The sequence below is a fragment of the Bacillus rossius genome (genome assembly GCF_032445375.1).
Source record: "Bacillus rossius redtenbacheri isolate Brsri chromosome 9 unlocalized genomic scaffold, Brsri_v3 Brsri_v3_scf9_2, whole genome shotgun sequence".
Classification (NCBI taxonomy): Eukaryota; Metazoa; Arthropoda; class Insecta; order Phasmatodea; family Bacillidae; genus Bacillus; species Bacillus rossius.
The window spans coordinates 15,094,027-15,107,614 of NW_026962013.1; the positions used below are offsets into that span (position 1 = coordinate 15,094,027).

A 13,588-nucleotide genomic window follows, 5' to 3' on the forward strand; every position below is an offset into this window, starting at 1 on the left:
ATGGGGGGAGGGATGTCAGGCTTGTCTGCGAGAGTGCAAGGGGTGAACGGGTGTAGGGTAGAGTTCACGAGAGGGTTTCAGAAATAGCTACACCCCCCCCCCCCCCTCCTCCTTCCCATCGGCACACCCTTCCCCCCCAATCCTGCAGAAGACTGTCGATAATGGCCCGGAGGTGACATCGACACTGTCAGGTCGCCAGCACGTGTTTCGGGCTCTGCCGGCGGAAGACTGCAAGTCGGAGGGAGTGAGGCTTACCGTCGGGTCAAAAAGAACCAGTTGTGGAACACTGCGTGAGAGTGGCTTCGCCGTGTTGCAAGTGGTCGGCTTTCTTTCTCTGGCAGTGAGCCCTTAGGGGCGGGTAGTTGTCTTTCGCGAATAAATCTGAGCGCTCATTAGACTGCAACAATGTATTGTTTCCTTGTTAATTGGCTAGAGAAGCCGATTGCCCTGTTTGGCCGGGCCAGTCAGGGCGTGCTGGCTTCCGCACTGGATGACTGTGATTCGTGTGCCGACGGCAGACATCCATCTGAAAGAAACTCAACCAGTCATGAAACACACACGATGCTACAGTGTTTCAAAACACAGCTGGTCTTGAAATATTTTTCGCAAAAAAAATAAAAATACATGGGCCTAGTGATGCTTGAACTAAATTTCTCGTGTGTAAAAGGTCCGCGAAAGATAGCCACGTTCAGATTAAATTGAATTGCAGTTGTATGTTGACTGCAACTCTGTATCTTTCATGAATGATGGCAACTTGTGGCAACGCGTTACCATTTGTGCAGTGCGTTGATTGATTTGCTGTGATGATCATAGTAGAGAGTAATGACATTCAATGGTAATGATTTCCAAGGCTCACGCTGAGACCTCTGTACTGATTTTTTTAGAGATTATGATTTAACTTGAAAATATTTTGGGTGAAGATATTGTCTACAAAACTATTTAACTCCTTGGTGCCATTTTGGCTGGAAGAAATATTTTTGACAGGATTTAGTTATTTGTGAACCTCCAGTGTGTATGTTTTTGTTTAGTTTTATCTTTCAAGTGAACCATTGCATAATTTTTTGTTCTCTCAGTCTAGTGGATTAGGGGTCGTCCATTAATCACGTGATGTTTTTTTAGCAAATTTTGAATTTCCCCCCCCCCCCCCCAAATAAATCACGTGTATTTTTTTGGTACAAAACATTTTTTAAAAATTTCATATTATCTTTAAATATAGGTATAATCGTCCAGACACACATTAAGGTTGCAGGTTTATTCTCACTTGCATAAAAATAATAAAGGAAAGGCTTATAAGTAGAAATCGCGCGAAAAAATAAATACACGTGATATCTCTCTACACCCCCCAATAACCCCTTGTGATATTTCGTGATATTTCCCGACCCCCCCCCCCCCCCCCCCCCATTTTCGAGCCTCACGTGATTAATGGACGATCCCTTATGTGAAGTTTCGTTTGTAATGCACTCGTAGTGGCAGCCACGCGCCCATTTTCTCTCCAGACTTCGCCCTCGCCTTGAACGCGGCCTTGTTAACGAAGCGATGACATTTAGCCGAATGTCGAAGGACCTTCCTCGCCGCTACCTTTGAATATATATACTGTATAGAAGTCGCGAGTGGATAGGATTTACTCTACGTTTTTCAGAAGCGTATGATGAGCAGCTTGGGAACTTCACCGCTGCAGTGCGCTGCCGTAACGCCCTTTATCGTCTTAGTTGTTATTTACACGTTAGAGCGCAGCGCTGTCGCCCGCTGTCATTCCCCGCACCTCCCACCTATCATTCACTGCAGCTCAAAGAGTTCGACACTTGTCCGCTAGGGACCACCACAAGTCGATGCCCTAGAGATGGTGGCGATTGCGGCGGTGAATTAACCAACTACCTCAATTCCGTATTAGAAATTTTAACCTGGGCTGGCGACTTCTATACAGTATATATATTCAAAGCCGCTACCTGCCTCTCTTCTTCAACATCGCCGTCGGACTGAGTGGGGCACCGCGTCCGGCCGGTCATCAACAGTTTTACGCGCGAGCGGGAAGCACGCGGCGGAATTGAAGTGCGGCCCCGGCATTAGCATATAGAGCGGTGCGAGGCAGCGCCGTCGGCGGAGGGGTTTGACAAGAAGCCCCCGCGCCGGAACTAGTTAGCCGCGCGACCCTCCTGCTGCTCCGGACTCCGCTTTGCCTGGAGTCAGCTGTGTCGCGGAATGAATAATTACGTCGCGGATCCTTTGCCGTGGGCGTACTCGCGGGTCGTTCTTACTGGGGCCGCGGTGCTGCGTCTGATTGGCAGGACTGGCGAGAGAAGCCGAGTGCCCAGGGATAAATCATCAATTTCCAAAATCTACTATTCATAAAAATCTAAAAGTCTGAAAAAGGAGATCTGAGCGTATCACATCACTTGTAAGGTTTCCTATAAAATCTATGAACAAGTAATCTCATTTTCGTCCAGTCAGGGTAAAATGAAAGCAAAAATAAATAAATTATGAAGCTCACTGAGACCCCCCCCTTCCACGGGTTCTTCATCTCGACGGCCCTCCCGTTTGGTCACTCCGCGCTGTGTAAGACCTTTTTCCCAATGACTGGGTGTGCCACCTGGCAAGCTCTTTTCCTCGGGCATTAGCTGGGGAAGGCATTCCGCCACGTTTCTGGCCAGTTCAGCGATGTTGCTGTCGTGTGCCGCTGGCGTTCGCTTCTGAATGCCTGGTTTCAGCGAGAACGTTTCGTGCCAAGTTACAACTCTCGAAACACTGTGCAGTAGTTATTTCTCTTTCCTGTAAATGGTAGAATAATTTTTAGCTCAACGGGGCGTTGTTACTTTGAGGCGAATCACTAATTTTCACATGGCCTTGTCAACTCTGTTTCTAGCATATTTCGCCTGTCACGGCGAATAAAGAAAGTGACGTTACAAACGTCAAGCGTACGTAATAAGCATCCAGGTTTTACCACGAATCACACTGTCTCTGGCGATAGTTACTGCTGTTATTTATGAAAGTTGACACAATATTATTTTCTGCTTTTCAAGTAACTATTACATTGTAGACTCAGTGCGCATTAAAGAAAACCAAACATAATGTTTTATGGTTGTGAGGTATGACTGTTTTGGAGTGAAACATAGACTCAAATTGGGCATTGAATGAATGGGCTTAACGTCTCGTCGGCATCGAGCTCATTTTTTAACCGTACGTGGGTAGATAAATAATTGAAATGAAGGATGATGAGATGAAAATAGAGTATTAGCGGAATGAATGGGTAGGCAGAATGGGATCACCCCGAGAGGAAAAAAACCCGCCAGATCACGGCAACTCTCGCCACGTTTCCTATTTCCGAAAAACCCGGGTTTTATCCAACCGGGTATCGAACCCGGCGAGTGATTTTACTTTTTTTTTTACTTCATAAAAATGTTTTACTTGCTGTTTTTTTTTCCACTAACGAGCCAATTATCCTCCATTATTCGTTTTTAGTTTAATTTGAACGATTTTTTTGACGTATTGGCATATTCTTTGGCTAATGCGTAGAGACCTGCAAAATTCGCGTTTTCGATGGCCTTCAGGATAGACTGCACACACCCCTGTACACTCGGGCAAATAACGCAAGTTCATTGGCTGCCGACTTGTAAGTCGTCTCAGCTGGTTTATCTGTGATTCGCTCCTTCTTTAGTTGAAGGTTTATAACTGGTTGAGATTCGTCCAGATGCACAGTAAGCCAATAGCAAAATTATCTAAGAGGTATATGTGTTTGAATTCTAGCTTATCAGCTAATGAATCCGCGAATTTTGCAGGTCTGTACTAATGCGATTTATGAGCTTATTTAGACATTTATAATGGACACCCTATGGGACTCGGAACCGGGAACTCTCACCGCCGGAAGCCATCGGGCAGCCAGTGGGCAGCCAACTGCGCTACGGAGGTTGGCAGGGACACCCGCAGATAACCTTACAGACCAGTTGTCCCCTGTTGAGTTGGCAGTCACGTGGTACCATCTCGAACGGAACGCAACTCTGGTACGCTGGACGATTGAAACAGACATGTATATTTAGGTTGTAATGTATTTTCGTTCTAAACTTTTTTTCACATAACATTTTATTACTATGTGTCACTTGGGTTTTTTTCAAATTATTCTCCCCAAAAGAAATCTTTAAAATGCAAGTACGTATATGTTTTTTTTTCTTTTAGTTGATTTCAAGGTATTGTCAAAAAATTATATTAAAGAGGTGTTTGTAAACCTACAGGAATTTGAACCAATATTCTACGTATGTTCTTTGCCATCGTGGCACAGAATATTTCGCATTTCTAGTGGGTTCAAGTGGGATAGAAAATAGTGAGGAATTTTTTTTTTTTTTTTCGTTTCCGTAGGAAGAAATACGGCGAACAATATGAAACCGTTTTTAATATCAGCGGCAAATAGGATTTGATCCCTGTGCCTTTTTTTGTTCGTGGGAGTCTCTTTGTTTGCGCTCTTTGGAGAACATATTTGACAATCTCGCGAGTTTTCCACTGGACGAGGCAACAAACAACTCGCTCGGTCTTCCATGTTCCTCCTTTTGCGGGCAGCTTTTCAGACATACCCACTAACCAGTGGTGGTCGTACGGGTGTGCCAGCATAGATGCGCCATGCCTATTTACCTACAAGTTTAAATTACATTTTAATATATTAAATGACGGATCTTTGACTAAACCAGTCCGTTGATTTATACGGTAATTATGTGAGATAAAGTGTCATATTTCCTTATTACTATAACAACAGTATGGCCATGCTGGGATAAGTTAGCTCGTATTTTTATATATGTCGCACCCTGAGTACAAGACTATCGTAACTCAAAAAATTGAGTTTATGAGATATTTTTACCATAAGCAGACAAATATCATTATCTAGGCACTGCAAGACTATCACAATATTATATTTACTTTTACGGGACTTATGGCAAATAATGTAATGTTGCACTCTGGAAAACATTATATAAGAATATGTGCAAGACTATGGCATCTGAGTTGTGATAGTATTGCACTGATTTTTGAGTTACGATAGTCTTGAACTCAGGGTGCGATGTGGCCTTTCCAAAATGCTAGAGATAAAAGTCATTTTTTTTCTGTGTTTTTCAAGTAGTTTATTTATTTCCTATGTTAGATATTGGGGGGACATTATTTTTCTTCTGGCGTCAGTGGCATTCCAGGTTCGATTCCCTGTGGTGTTGAACCCAGATTTTTCTCAAGGGGGAAACATGGCGGACGTTGCCGTGTGCCTTTGTGTTTTTATCAGGGTGCCCCCAATTTTCCCACTCTTTCGTCATGTTGTGATATTTTGGATGGCTTCACTTTATCACGACAAAACTCTATTATTTTAATTATCTCAAACCTAATTATTCAAATAAATAAATCTGACCGTATATCGGTAAGGGCGTCAAGTTTACTTAATAAAACGTTTTGAGACTACTGTCCATGACAACTTATTTTGTAAATGGAAATTAAAAAAAAAAAAAAAACATATTCTGTCAGCGAATAATAATGTAGTAGAAAAACAGTTGCTGCGTGAAAATAATTTCTTGTCCATATTGCGTTTTTTTTTAAATATTGGTGATGTATTTATTTTAAACACAAAATTAATGTTTTTTTAATGAACAATTGTTGAATATTTTAATTGCAATTTCGTTGATCCAGTTTTATGTTTCTTAAGTTTTACTCAAAACATATTTTTCTCTCGGTAATTTTACCTACATTCATATCTAGGTATGTTAAATTTACTATTTTCTTTATCAGTTCACTACATTGGCTGTGATAGATTTCAATAACTTATTTAGTATCGTCATATTTGACTTCGTTAGTCTGAAGTGGAACACTGTAACAAATGTTATCGAAAATTTTGGTTGACCAACTGGTAAAAACACTATAGTAGAACTCTTGTTTGGAATCCCGAGTAAATTATTTTAAATAATTTATTAAAAAACAAATATTAACTGCTGTAAAGTTATCCCCATATCAGTTACATAGCTGGTGATGATAAAAGTTATTTTAAAATAATCATTTAGTTAAGATTAAATATGTACGACTATACAATTTTTATTGTACTCAAATAACAACTCCTTCGAATTTATTTAAGGTACACGGGTTGTCATTGAGGAAACTTCAAGAATTAAAACAAAGATAAATACATAAACACACGGAGAGCAAGCCAATATCAGCATAAAGCTCATGTATAAATATAAATATATCAAAAATTATTAAAATAGAATATTGAAATGAATAATAACACATTCACTTGTGAGTCCTTGTACCAAACTTTTTTCTCTTAGGCTTTTTTTTTTACTTTTTTACCATAAATATTAATGAGCTCATGATATAGGCAAATCTCACTATAACTTTTACTTTATCACAAGAAATATTTGAGTCCACAATATAAGACATTCTCATTATACTATCTTTCAAACAAATTAATACTATATTACAATAAATATTAATGAGCTCATGAAATTAGAAATTCTCACTGTAATTTATTTCAAACAAATCATTTAAAAGCCTGAAGTCTCGTTTGTGATCACCTACTACTGGATAATTTCCACTCAGAAAATTTATTCTTTATTATGACTTCACTTTTATTCTGTTTACAACAACCTTCTCATTATCTTGTATTTTATAACTAACCACCAGAATACAAAATATTGTATTTACCTAACAGTTTTATTATTCAACATAATTTTGAATCAAACTTTTCACTATAGCGCAGGTTTAAATAATATTTTCAGCAGGCTTTTAGCTTTGTTTGGCACGATATCCATGGCAGACAAAATGCAAACAAAATGCGATTGTTTCTTTAGATTGTCAAACTCGATGTACTAACCACCAAAACAGTTTCGCGAAACCCCCATAAATACTTGGGGAGAGAAACTTAGTTTGAATCGCTGGACGAAGAGTCTCGCATGAAATAAAACCATGCCCGCATAATTATTCATCAGCTGTAGCTAATGAACATGAAATTGCGGACACTGCAGCTTGCCGTTTCGTTCCGGCACCAACATGGCCAGCTGTTGCACACCACAGTGCAACATTCCCTTTCGACGAAAACTCCAAGATGTCGGTGTAAAATCACAGCGACAAATAATTGGTGGACGATATTAATACAGCCCATTCTGTTTTAATCCTGGACTCAGTAGCTATCACCGTTGTTGAATCACAAACATCGATGCCACGCCCAACTTGCATATTTTACCATACAACACTCCTTTGTACGGCTTAACAAGCTTCCACAGCATGTCATGCAAAGTCCAGTAAAAATGCAATGTGACAATATTGTTTCGTGCGGAAACATCCACACTCGCAGAGTGGTAGTCATCAAGTCCCTTTGCCAAAGCAAAGAGCTTCCTCATGATCATGATGATCACAATACACAATACAGAAGAAAAACAACAATAATGGGCAGCACAGCTTGTGTTTATGCATTCATTTTTGTTGTCCATTATTGATTACTAAAAGAAAGTTCCTCGAATCCATCTTAAACAATTGCAATTCTTTTGAGAATTTTTGTTATTTGTTTATGAAGTTTCGGGTTTGTTATTCTTAAACATTAATTTTAGATACAAATCCTTGCGTTCAGAGCATCCTAGTCTCTTACTCGCTATCCTTTGGAATACTTGAAATCCTCTTTTGCGAAGCTCGTTCATGAATTTATGAATTACGTTTTGTGTGTTTGTGTGTGCTGTGGGTGTGTTTGTAGTATCGCGCGGAAGAGTAGAACTGACTCCTCGGTGCCCCTCCTCCCTTGGCCAACGTGTATCGTGACTCGGCAGCTCGGAGCTTGCACAAACAACCCGTGTTTGCAGTATTCACGGCAGCTTCCTGCCAAAGGATCCCCAGTGCTCTGTGCTAACGAGACCTCGCAGGTGTTAGCAGGTTTGGCATCTTCTTCGATTCTACAGCCAGTCCGTAGCTTTGATAAAAACATGTCTTGCTTCATTATGTTGTATGCAGGATCGATGTTTTGCTGACATTGACTCATCGGCACCCAAAAAAAAAAATTAGGTCATTTAAATGTGATATACGTTTAGTACCTTGTAGTACTTACCATAGTTTAAACATGAGGTGCCACGTACCTACATTTCGTTTGGAGTTTTTCTTGATTTTATATTCGCAAGTTGTGTGCAGTACAACAGTGGAATATTTAAGTCTTAAACTTATACTGGGAGTTTCAAAACGCCGGAGTTCGTATTTTTTTTTTAATTTACCTGTGTACTATCTCCATGTAGCATACTCGTATTTAGCAAGGTTTGAAATTTGCTACATGATAGGGAATATTTCATACAGTGTGAAAAAATCGGGGATATTTTTAATATTGTTGTAGGATTGTTTACTTTACTAGTAATAGTATGAAGTTGAACATCAATCATATTTACACGGAGATCTATTTATTTGCAAGTTATTATGTTTTTCCCCGCGATGAAATTGAAGTAAGTCGTCCAGTTATAGTGCCTACTTCGATATGGTTTATTTATTGTGTCTGAAAACTACGTCAAGGTAAACATTTGATATCGTGCGCGGTTTCAAATCAGCAAAATCCGTTGCAAATCGATACGGATTACTTGAATTGTAATCTCGTGAACAAGCCGTCGTCTACATACTCTTTTTTTTTCCTCTACAGTCTATACTACAGGAGTTAATCAGTTTTTTTTTAAACTAACTAGTACTTCAACCAAAGCGTGAACAAATATACACACAGCATTACTTACATATACTGTGACCCACATATAATTGCTCGAAATATGTCAGTTACTCTCGGTCTAGCCGACCTACTTGCTTTCCCATTGGTTCTTGCAATGGCATAACTATTATTAGCTGGCATTCTACATTCATGATGGCCTAGCTGTTAAAGAATTGTTTCATAGGTATTGACTGAAGATGAACCGAAAGTTTCTTGCACATTTTGTGGCTGTCATTAGATTTGTTGACAAAATAGACTACCATTTATTTTGTGTTTACGGAAAAGTAATTTTGAAGTCTCAAAAAATCAATTTGTAAATGACAAAAAATTATATATACTGTCATTATACAAGGGTGTATCCATTAAGAAGGGGGGAGGGAGGTCTGAAGTGAGGAAAACAAAACAGAAAAAAAAAGCATATTTCTAAAAATTAACAATAGGAGTTTGGTGGATGGTATTTCAGCGCTTTCAAAGAACTACAACCATGAAAGATTTCGAATTCCGAAATCCCCTCCCTCCTTCCCCCTTTTGTCCCGTCTATCGTTTTAAGCTAGGTACGCACTGGGTCACTAATGAACTACTTAGTGGGGCGTATATTGAAAAAAAAAATGTTTTTGGGGGCTACAAAACTTGTTATTTTTACAGAGCAGTAATAATATACGCTCCCGCTTCACGAATTTCCATCCACTGAAACGTTCGACGCGGAAAGCAACTTATTTGCAGGAGCTGACGATCGCAGCGTAGACAAGAAGCATTATATGTATAAACATTCAGCTTCTATTTTGACGTCTGTGGCTTCGTTAAGGGCTCCAAGCGTGAGCGGGCACAACTGACAGTAAGCCGGCCTTTAAAAAGTTTGCATTTCGAATAAAATATGTTAATAAAAATGAAAAATTTAAAAAAAAAATTATATAATGATTTTCTCAAAAAAATTTTTTTTTTGTGAAACAACTGGTAAATAACTACGTCGCCGCCGCTGCAGAACAGCAGTGCCTGGACCGCAAGATGGCGACCGCGCGACGCGAACAAGATGGCGGCGGCGTCTCTTGCGCCAGTTGCCCCGCGGCGCGGCCAGTCGATCCATCGACGAGCTGTCCGCGCCGGCAGCGGCGCAAACACGGGGGCGGGTAGCCAATATCTCCCCACGTCGGGCAGGGAGCGGGGGGGAGCAGGCATAGGGCAAGGGGGGAGGCAGCACTTTCTTAATCAACTCCGCTGCGTCTCCTCAGGCAACCGCTGGGCGCCTCGACCGAGGACTGGCGTGCTGTCGCTCTGTGGTTCGCCATATATATATAGTACAGGCACTGTTGTTCTGCAGCGGCGGCGACGTAGTTATTTACCAGTTGTTACAAAAAAAAAATTTTGGGGGGGTTTTAAGAGGTCGTATTTTCTGGATGTAAGTTAAAATCATTATAGTATAAATATATATTTTTTATTTATCCTTTTATTAATATATTAGACTATATATATTGTCACGTGCACCTAGCCGGTGCCACCACCATTTCTGTCACGATTCACCTTCAGAGGGGGGGGGGGGCGAGAATCGTAGCTCTTTACATAGAAACAACTCGCTTGGCATCAACTAGTCTTAACTTCATAAAATACTTTACTGTACCTAGGATCATAGGTTCGTCATCCCGTACAGGATGTCTGGTGAGAGCTGAACTAAGGAGATTTTGCAAAATAACATAATACTTAATTAAAATTATTTTATTCTTAAAGTCAAATACTCAACATCATTTTAAAGAACATTTAAATAGCGGGATTACAATTTAAAACAATAATCTCTTTACTTCCTTAACGATTGAACGACCTTACAAGAGAGAGAATGAGAGAACTTCACTAAACACTTCCCTAGTCCTTCCGAATACCTCAAATCATAATTAATACTTAAAATTAAAACAAAGATAAGTCCATACTCACATTTTCCGAAAAGCCTTTCTTGATCGATTACTTTAAAAAAATAACGTAGGGGCCTCTCCTGCCCTTGAAATCCCGAACGAACATTACATTTTAAAAACTATGACGCGTGACCCCTGACGAGGGCCATAGCCTCCGCCCGAAAGCTTGACGACTACATTATGACCTAACTTAAATTAAACGACTCGTGGCCTCTGGCGTCGACCATAGCTTCCGCCCGAAAGCTTGAATTCCTACATCACGAACGAACTAACAACTCGTGACCACAGGTGAGACGCATAGCCTCCGCCTGAGTGAGCCTGAATTCCTACATCACGAACGAACTAACAACTCGTGACCACAGGTGAGACGCATAGCCTCCGCCTGAGTGAGCCTGAATTCCTACATCACGAACGAACTAACAACTCGTGACCACAGGTGAGACGCATAGCCTCCGCCTGAGTGAGCCTGAATTCCTACATCACGAACGAACTAACAACTCGTGACCACAGGTGAGACGCATAGCCTCCGCCTGAGTGAGCCTGAATTCCTACATCACGAACGAACTAACAACTCGTGACCACAGGTGAGACGCATAGCCTCCGCCTGAGTGAGCCCCGAGTCACCAATCACTTGCGCTTAAATTCGCGCGCCCTGCCGCGCCTACCATAACAAAAGCTCGTTATTGAAGTCAAATTTACTAAACAACTAACTAGAACATCTGGGAAGACTACCCCCCCCTCTACCCCAATGTGCAGGCCACACCGCGCGGCTTGTTACGACAGCGCGCCCCAGTAACTGCGGCCCGTGGCTGCGCCAGCGCGCGGCCAAACAAACAAACAAAATTCTGCAAGCCCGCAGCGCGCCGCGCCGGCCCCGTGCCCCAATTACATGGTCACGCCACTTGCGCTGACGAGTGAACAGAGCAGCCAGCCCAGAGTCCCGTCAGTAAAGTCCCTAAATTTGATTTCAACAACCCTGCAAAATTTCAACCCGCGACATAACCCTCCCCTCACAGAGCTCGAGCCCCATCGAGCTACCTCAAAATTACAAATTGTCTTTTTCCATTAAACCATAACTATAAATTCCTCATTTCACAAAAATAATAATTTTCTTAGTTCCTTGCTGTCTGAACATACATCTAGATTCTGCATAAGATTTATTTTAAAACAACAAGTATTCATAAAATTAAATGTAAAACTTTTATCTGGTTTGTTCTCACAGGAACCTTCAGAGGCTCGAGTTCTCAATTCTAAAAAAATTGTTCTGTTAGTGAAGCTCTCTTTACAAATTAAATTACTGTTCTTAGTTTCTCAGTATTCGTTAAACAATGTGCAAATTCTTGATAATTATTATTATTATTATTTTTTCGGTTTCCGTTTATTACCATACTTCTTTCGTTCTTCAAAAAAAATTAAGTGTCCTTACAGTGTTTCAATTAATTAAACTCTTATCTCGTGAAGGTTGGTGCAACTCCTCGAAGTCAGTGTTGTCGAGAAGAGTAGCTCCCTGGGCTGGCCATCAGCAAACACCACTCAACTCCAACAGCTACTGGACTGGCTTCCAGGGCAGCTCACAACTTCTCCCCACATCTGCTTCGGAGTTGTGCCATCCTCATCACGAACAGATTACAATTCTGAAACATCATCAACAGGCATTACCATCACGCCTGACAAATACAAAACTAACTACTAAACTGCAATCGATGGGCAAGGATGCAAACACACAAAAAAATAAAATTAATTAATTCAACTGCTAACATAAAGTATCCCACCCTTAGCATAATCTAATCAGGCAAATAATTTGATAGGAAAAACTTAAGGAAGGGAAACATGACCTCCAATGATTTTCCCTAACTCTTGAGTCTTGATCTTCTCTATACAGCAAATAGTCCCCACGAAGTAACTGGGTTGAAGGTCAGTTCACATGACCCACCCATAACCTCTTCTACTCTTCTTTTCTTCTGGGGGCAACCACAATGCCCACCAATCTCTCTCCATGGTGCCGAACCAGCTATCCCATGAGAGTAAACAACGTAGTCAATAGGAGCGCAGAGGGGAAACACCAATCTCTGGCTTGTCGAGTCATAAAACTGCTTTATCTTCTTCTTCTTCTTCTTCTGAGTAAAACATCTGATTAATCTTGCTACTATTCTTCCCAACAATAAAAAAAAAGTTCATCAGGTATCTTCATAAAAAAACATTCTAACTAATAATAAGTCTTCTTTTTCTTCTTTTTTTTTTCTGTTAGATGTAATAGAAGGCCATGTTAGGGAGGTTATAGGGAAAAAGAGTGGCCAATTCCCACCCCATCACCCACCTAGATCATGACTAATTAACTTTTAAACTTTCTATTTCAAACAAATAAAAAAAAACATTTTTTTATTCAAACTTTTAAATTATAATTACTTTTACTTCATAACCTCAAAAGCTAATCAATAATTCTAAATGAAATTGTGATTTACTGCATCCTTGTTCCATCCGATCTGTTTGTTTATAACCTTTCTTGTAAAGTATAAAATTTTCAAACATTACTAATTCAAAAAAAAAATTAAATTCTGGTGTCCTTTGAGTTACAATTAACTTTACTATTTCTTAGCTTGAAATAATTTAAGTTTTCAGAACTATTTCATTGTCTAATTCACAACACCTAAAAATCAACTCAAAACAACAAATCATCAAAATCAATAAGATCATCTGACCTACCTATCAGTACTGTGAACTTGAACTGTTCGTACACATTTATAATAAGCTATTGTATTTAAATTCCAACCTAAATAAGGTTTAAAAAAAACTACTAATCCCTCTGTAAATTAAGAAAATTAACTTTAAAAATTAAACTTAAGGTATTAGTTCTTTTTGACAGCTACCACAACTCACTAGTTCCATTACATTACTATAACCTAAAAAGTTCTGTAAATAATGTTTATAACAAAAAAAAACTCCAGTTACTGTCTTCCATAAAAAAAATAAAACTTTACATGACCTTATTAATCTCCACTTGTAAGTC

At 39.9% G+C, this 13,588-nt stretch overlaps 1 protein-coding gene across 7 annotated transcripts in view; it reads left to right on the forward strand.

Annotated features, from left to right (window-relative positions):
- LOC134543313 (tyrosine-protein phosphatase non-receptor type 13-like) overlaps positions 1–13,588 on the forward strand; it is a 369,574-nt gene that overhangs the window by 208,579 nt on the left and 147,407 nt on the right. The window lies entirely within an intron of this gene.